The following is an 8,877-nucleotide window of genomic DNA, read 5'->3' as shown; positions in this document are numbered from 1 at the left end:
ACAATCATAGTTAATTCGCACGCACTTTTATATTATTCGTCAGTGCTTTTTCACCATTAAAACTAAAGTAACTGGGGATTAATCCCTGTTAATTCTTAATTAATATGCATGATTTATTTTAAAGTCACAAAATTATAATTGTAAATTATGTGTGAATTATGTGGGCACTACTTACTCATAATGTCTCTCTGCTAACATGTTGGTGTGCAGTATTTTTTAGTTTGTTATGTTAAATCTACAAATGACTCAAGCCTGCAAAAATGAAAAATAATTGTTTGCTCAATTCCTGTAAAATGTGACATTTTTCATGTAAAATGTGAGCTCTCATACTGTTATTTGTCTCAGATGGTGACCTGTGAAACTTTAGCTGAAAATGCGACACACTGATGCTGACAATGGTTTCGTGTTTAATGGAACACATTTAATTTACATTTACATTTACAGCAGCTACCGGAAGCCAGTGGAGGGATTGCAGCAGCTGGGACTGTGAATACAGCACAAACAGAAGCTACAGTTGATAGTAAATCATTGAATACCTTAAGGAGAATGAACTACAGAATGAACTATGATGAACTGTAAAGCAAGGCATTGAGATAATACGTAGCTTAAAGGTTGGTCTGGAGTTTTTAGACTGATGGGTCTTCACTGGGCTTTTTATATATTTTATATATTTTTTTAAATGAGAGACTGGGTCATTGAAGGTTTGAATGCCATTGTCTTTGCAGCTGCTTATTATGGATGCAATATTGGAAATGATAGCACATAAAATGTCAATTATTATTTGTCAGATTTGCTCAACTTCATTTTGCAAAGAAGAAAATATAGGTAAATGAGAGGGATTGAGGACTGGGCCTGAATTCTATGCCCTTACAGCATATTATCTGTCTTGTCAATCTTCAGTAAGTTTCAGCAGTAGCTGGTAGACACAATATAAGACCAAAACTGAAAATATAACCTCACATAATTAAGCTCAACTGGAAAGGCTGTGATAGCTAATTTCCATATTGCATTGTGTTGATCAGAACCTTGGGATTATAAGATTATTTTTGGAAATAATGTCAGCAAAGCAATTCATTCTAGCTGCTTTAAACAGCACTGATGCAATGTTATATAACTGACAACTCTTTCATAAAAAGATTTATAACTAATTATTAAGTATCAATACTGAGCCACAGCTGAATATCAACTATTGGGTAATTTATAACCATTTTATATGTTTTCTCTTTCACTCGGAGCACACTCTCCCTTAGCATTTCAGATTAATACATATTACATTACACCCTATATACAACCTCAACAGTCATTGACCCCCTAACAGAATAAACACACACACACACACACACACACACACACACACACACACACACACACACACACACACACACACACACACACACACACACACACAGTGAATATAAAAAGTTACACACCCCTAAAAAATTTCAGAATTTTTAAATAAAAAGACAGAAATAACAATAAAATTAAAGTCAGACCTGCCAAATCTTTAAAGTAATATTCCAGCAAACAAACATCCAGAGAAATCTGGAAGTAAATTGATAATTCGGAACATTTTAAATTATAAAACCTGCAACACTCTGACCTAATGGGGGATCGAACTGTCCTCAGAGTTAAACTGTCAGCATCCAGCCCGGACATGCTTTTGTTTATGTTCTATGTTCACGTGTCTGCCCCGCCCTTGTCTCTTCCTCCCCACCTGTTCCTGTCTAATTGTCATGTCTATATAACTGATGGCAGCGCGGAATCCTTGTCGTCATCTTGTGTCCTAGTATGTGTCCCTGTTTTGTGTTTTTGGTTAATAAACCCTTTTATTTTCATGCTATCCTGCATTTGGGTCTGTTTTTTGCCCTGCGCCACTGACATAACCAGTCACATTCAAAAATAGGCCTGTAAGTAATTGGCATAAACTTGCCTTCATGGGCCACAAAGGGTTGCCAAAGAAACTGTGACCATTAATTGTTGAAAGATAGCAATCAGTGGAGAGATATAAAAGAATATTGAAGGTTCTGAATGTACCATGGAACACTGTCAAAACCATCATCAATAAGTAGATAAAATGTGGCACCACAGAGATATTGCAAAGTTCAGGGTGACTCTCCAAGATTGATGAGAGAACAAAGAGAAAACTTATCAGGGAGACTACAGTACCAATAGGCCAACAGCACTGAAAGAACTACAAGAATTTCCAGCAGGTACTGGCCACTACTTGCAGATGACCATCCTCTGTATTCTGGGTACGTCTGGGATATGGGGTAGGGTGGCAACACGGAAGCCGTTTCTTGCAAAAAGAAACACGCAAGCCTATATTTACTGATTTAGACAGATGCCTTTATCCAGAGCGACTTACATGTCTCTCTCTCTCTCTCTCTCTCTCTCTCTCTCTCTCTCTCTCTCTCTCTCTCTCTCTCTCTCTCTCTCTCTCTCTCTCTCTCGCTCTCTCTCTCTCTTAAATACAACTAAGCAATTATGCGTTAAGGGCCTTGCTCAGGGTCTCAGCAGTGGCAGCTTGGTGGATTCAAAATCACCTTCAGACTGGTAGTCCAACAAATGATGCCAGAAGATTCATTCACTCACCCCTAACCATGTGGAATATTGTCGTATGGTCTGACGAGACAAAGGTTGAACGTTTTGGCCTTAATACTAAAAGGTATGTTTGGCACAAAGCCAATACAGCGCATTTGTGGGGTAGCAGTGTGATTTGGGGCTGCTTCTCTTTAGTTCGGACAAAAGCACCAAATAAAAAGATTTTTTTGTCCATCTGTGAAAATGCTGAAAATGAAAAGGAATTTTACATTCCAACATGACAATGACAAAAAATGAACTTAAACTTGCCCAGTCAGATCCCTGTCCTCAGTCCCATTGAAAACCTATGAAATGACCTAAAAAGAAGGAACTTAAATGTTTTTTTTATTTTCATGGGTATGTAAGGATGCTTATGGATAACCATATATATAATTTATATACCATATAATAATAAGATGAATAATATGTTTTTAAAATATAAAGACAGAAATAACAACATAAATGTCAGAAAAAACATGTAGAGAAAAAATAAATATTTAATTATTGGGAATATTTTAAATAAATAAAAACCTATCACAGCTTGATTGCATAAGTCTGAACACCACTACCAACTATTATTTGTGGAAGCACATTTTGCCCTTATACAGTAAGTCTGAATATGTCATTTCTAGGCTTTGGGATTTTATCCTATTCTTCTTTGCAAAAAAAAGTTCCTTTTTTTAAGGTCTTTTCATAGGTTTTCAATGGGATTGAGGACAGGGATCTGACTGGGCCAGTTGCATATGTTGCATATGAGTCATTCTCATAACAGTTCTTCTGCCATACAGAAAGAGTTCAGGTGATCAGCCATGGAAAATGAAGAAATCATTTAAAATAATGTGCAACAAGGTGTAAAAAGAGATATTTTAAGAGCTGTAATCTCATATTCTTAATAAAATTAGGCCTTGAGAAGTATATTCCAGTTAATGGAAGATTCAGCTGCTTCAAGCACCTGAACTTGATCTGCAATCATGAAAGGGTGACATGGATGGTATTTGCTTATCAATGGCAATATTTGCAGACTTAAATTTATGTGTGATTCATAGTAAAAACTATATTTAAAGGTTAAATCTTTGTGCCTCGTTTGTCTTTTTGTAAGTTGTGCGTAAATGCTTGCATAAGCCGAATCAAACAAAAAAAATGTACAACAGATTTACAAGTGCTGATTTTATTCATACATGCATACATATGTCAATGATGCCAATCACCCATACATTATCAGGTGGGAGCACAACACTGCTGATTTGCATTTCTTGACACAGACAAAACTCCATTAAAAGCGAAGTTCATAGCAACAAAGTAATTTGTTTGTTTGTTTATTATTTAACAGCATCTGAATAGACCGAAATTACAGAAAATGTCAATTTAATTATTTAATTTAAGGTAGGGGGCACGGTTGCTTAGTGGTTAGCACGTTTGCCTCACACCTCCAGGGTTGGGGGTTCGATTCCCGCCTCCGCCTTGTGTGTGTGGAGTTTGCATGTTCTCCCCGTGCCTCAGGGTTTTCCTCCGGGTACTCCGGTTTCCTCCCCCGGTCCAAAGACATGCATGGTAGTTTGATTGGCATCTCTGGAAAGTTGTCCGTAGTGTGTGTGTGTGTGTGTGTGTGTGTGAGTGAATGAGAGTGTGTGTGTGCCCTGCGATGGGTTGGCACTCCGTCCAGGGTGTATCCTGCCTTGATGCCCGATGACACCTGAGATAGGCACAGGCTCCCCGTGACCCGAGAAGCTCCGACAAGCGGTAGAAAATGAATGAATGAATAAATGAATGAATGAATGAATGAATGAATGAATGAATGAATGAATAATTTAAGGTAAAGGTTTGATATGAAAAATATACTGTATATTTACTGCACATACATCACACAGGGAAATTGCTCAAAGCATCTCATTGACTGTCAGCCAGAAATTCCTTGAAGAGAAGAACCCAGAGAGCAAGAAACAAGATCATAGGCAATAAACAAATACCAGATGCAAGCTTAATAAACCAAAAAAAACAAACACTGGATTGGTATAACATACTGTCAGACTGGTAAGTTTGTGCAGGATGAAGTGTAAGGTGAGGGAATTGTTGTTGATGGTGGCCATCTTTGGTGCATTCTGGGACCTGGAAATTCTGCTCTGATCACTCTAATCAACGGTCATAGACTGTCTCATCAAAGGTTATAGACTGTAGATGCACTGCACACAGGATCTTTTTTCTTTTTCACATCTTTCTGTATAATCTCTAAAGAATTCCTAAGAGATTAGCCATTTCTGAAATATTAAAACTAGTCCATCTGGCACAGACAACCATAGTGCTATGGTCATAGAGATTGCACGTTTTCATTATTCTGATGTGCGATGTGAACAAAAATGACACTTTTGGCCTGTATCTGCATATGGATAGTTAGATAACTGTACAGATGTACCAATGTAGCAATGAAGACAGTGTGTGTAGATGGCAGGAGGCTTGTATAGGGTCCATGAGCGCATCTTGTATTATAATTCACTGATTTTGTTACTCAGTTAGCTCAATTAGCACAATAGGAACAGAATTCACATTTTTTTAGTCCTTTGTTTCTGAATGTCACTGTCACAATTCACCTTTAAAATAATGTTTCTTTAAATGCATGCTGCAGTCTTGTGTTCCAAAACAGAACCAAAAAGAAAGAAACAAAAATAATCAGGTCATGTCTATTCCTTTCTTTTTGTTGTTTAATTCATTGCAAGGGCACAGTGAGGAAAAACACCTAATTGACATGCAATGAGTAGCCAAAGATTGGCTTGTATCTAGCTGACCAGACACTCTGTGTTTAAACATCAGGCTAAGAATAGATGCGAATTCAAATGTCTCATTTGCATTTTGATTATTTAAGTAATAATAACCATCATTTGCATAATTGTTGAGGCATACACAAGGAGCCAGAAGAAGCAACAAAGGATTATGATAATATGTTATACATGGGTGTTCTCTAGGCACGTTATAATGCCAAAATCACATAAACACCACAGCTTAACTGACTTGATATTGAAACACAAATATTAACACTCAATTATTCCTTCAACCTCATTCACTACAGCCAAATAAATATTTTTAAATGTCTACTAATTGGGCTGTACTGTAACTCAAAAAAGACATAGAAACGTTTACCATGAAGAAAAAAGCAAAAGACCAAGAAAGTGGCTGTGCTTTTGATAGAGCGAGTGAGAAAGAGAGAGAGAGAGAGAGAGAGAGAGAGAGAGAGAGAGAGAGAGAGAGAGAGAGAGAGAGAGAGAGAGAGAGAGAGAGAGAGATGATGTTCTGCTAATATACTGCAAGAATGGGATGTCACAACATTATTAATATACTGTAGCATTGTGTTGGTGCATTTTACCCAGAAATCTTGAAGGATGGTTTTCCACAGCATATGGTTCAGGACCACTACACAGGAATTAGAGGAATGAATGCCATAGACATAAACCACTAAGAGTATGATACTGTATGTCAATTCACTAGATCTCGGTTTATATCGATATGTGTCATCCGCTCATAAACATCAGTAACTTAATTAACTTAATACAGTAACAATTATATATATATATAAGAGACTGTCACGCTTAACTTGTGCTGCAGTATAGCCTAAAATCTAGTGAATTTTTAGAGTGATCCTGTAAACCAGCCTCACAGACACAGTGTATACACATAGACTGGAAAGGTATTAGATTTCATTCCAATTATATGCTATTAAAAATACCTTGGTGGCTGCAAAATGATTCAATTGAGCTAAAAGCAGACATGCGAGTTCAGTATGTTTTAATGTCATAACATGCATATTTTATTATAAAACAGAATGTGTAGTACATGCAGGTGCAATAGACAAGGAATGCTGTAATTTATAAATAGAGGACAGCAGTGTTAACTTACCAATTCTAACATTTTGTGACAGCATGACACTCTAATATTTTTTTGTTAGAAATGAATGTTTCTGGCATTATAAATGAGAGGCTTTTTTAGATGGTAAGAACACCACTGACCTTGTTTGTAGGTGCTAGTTAAAAAGTAGAGTAATTGTAGTTATACGTTATTACATTTAAATGTGGATTTTTACTTTGTTTTATATGGATAATATATAAACATTCATCTGGTTATCTGATGCATTTTATCATATTAGAGAGCTATCTTAACATATCATTTAAAAGTTAGTTTAGCTAAAGTTTTCGATTACGCTTAGTGCCCATATTTGGCAGTTGCCTGGCAACAATCTTGTCATGAATATAGTAATATAGCAAGTATGTAAATGTTGACTTTCAATGTTGTAAACAGGAATTCACGCTTCAGACTAACAGTAGTGCTTTTTATCTTACATATTTATTAGAAAAACATTTTATTTGATTGCAAAAGGGGCAGTGGGTATTGATTATCCATAGCTACAGTCTCACCAGTTTGAGTTCTTGTTTCTGTCTGTGGAGATTGTTCTTCCTACTGTATGTCTACGTCTTACCCCAATGTAAAAGCAGGCAGGTAAGAGAACTGGCTACCATAAATTGCACCTACCAAAGTATGTGCATGTGTGGTCACAAGGTGCTATGCTTAAGTTCCAGTTTTATAAGAATAGGATTTTTGAACCCTGACTGCTATAAAATACTTACTATACATAATATGTTTCAGCTTAACTAAGTTTGTAAAAGCATAGACCTTTGGTATATTATCCTTCATCTGACTTTATTTTCCCCAAAACCAGAAATTTATTGAATAGATTTATTGTATCAGCAGTCATTAGTGCCATCAGATCCTTAGATTTGATTCTACTGGAGACCACAGATGCTGATAAGAATATTTTCAATGTCTCTGTGAGAGTGAATTTGTTAACACTTTTTCCATTTCATGATCAAAAGCACTTTCATACAGCATATAAAACCTTCTGCACCTTTGGTGAAGCCTGAAAGCATGGGGCATATTTCTTTCTCTATTTGGCTTCAAAGAGGCATCTCCCTAATATTAATAATAGCCTATCCAATCCACTCAAAGATATGAGTCTCTTCTTTGGAGACTTGACCTTTGAATACAGTGATTGCCAGGATACCATCAAGCCTGTCAATGTATATTCAAAAGAGATTATCTTTGTAATCTATATCTCTCTTTAAACACAAATGTGTCTAACTATCTGTTTACAGTAACCCATTTGGCAGCATTGCTATTGCTGACAAACTTGCTGTACAGCACAGAAGCCTCCTTACTACTAAATACTGTATATCGGTGAGTTGGCCATAAACTTGTAAGATCAAAGGTGCCAGATACACATGCACAGCTTGACAATTCATGAGGGAAAAGAATGAAGAACACGAAAATGTGTGTAGGGGGGTGGGGAGTGGAGATAAAACTGGCATTTAACATTGAAAAAAAAATTTAAAATTCAATTGGCTTCGGCCCCCTCCTTGAACCGCCACCTTATTGTGGTGGAGGGGTTTGCGTGCCTGAATGATCCTAGGAGCTATGTTGTCTGGGGCTTTCTGCCCCTGGTAGGGTCTCCCAAGGCAAACAGGTCCTAGGTGACAGGCCAGACAAAGAGCGGTTCAAATAAATATATTATATATATATATATTATATATAATATATATTTAATAAAAAATACATTTTATATATAATATATAAGGTTACCCTTATAAAGAAAATTATAACAAGGTCCGTGACGTCGCCCGGTATGGCGCAACCGGGGCCCCACCCTGGAGCCAGGCCTGGGGTTGGGGCTCGCATGCGAGTGCCTGGTGGCCGGGTCTTACCCCACGGGGCCCGGCCGGGCTCAGCCCGAAGGAGCGACGTGGGGCCGATCTCCTGTGGGCCCACCACCTGCAGGAGAAACCGTAAGGGGCTGGTGCAATGTGGATTGGGTGGCAGTCGAAGACGGGAGCCTCAGCGACCCAATCTCCGGACACGGAATCTGACTCTAGGGACATGGAATGTCACCTCGCTGGGGGGAGGGGGGGGGGAGGAGCCTGAGCTGGTGCGGGAGGTTGAGAGATACCGACTAGATAGTTGGGCTCGCCTCCACGCACAGCTTGGGCTCTGGAACCCAACTCCTTGAGAGAGGCTGGACTCTCTACTACTCTGGAGTTGCCCGCGGTGAGAGGCGGCGGGCTGGTGTGGGCTTGCTCATAGCCCCCCAGCTCAGCAGCCATGTGTTGGAGTTCACCCCGGTGAACGAGAGGGTCGTTTCCCTGCGCCTTCAGGTCGGGGAGAGGTCTCTCACTGTTATTTGTGCTTATGGGCCAAATGGCAGTGTAGAGTACCCGACCTTCTTGGCGTCTCTGGGAGGGGTGCTAGAAAGTGCCCGACTGG

Source organism: Tachysurus fulvidraco, chromosome 15 (assembly GCF_022655615.1).
Source record: "Tachysurus fulvidraco isolate hzauxx_2018 chromosome 15, HZAU_PFXX_2.0, whole genome shotgun sequence".
NCBI lineage: Eukaryota > Metazoa > Chordata > Actinopteri > Siluriformes > Bagridae > Tachysurus > Tachysurus fulvidraco.
Note: the sequence above shows the minus strand (reverse complement) of the source record.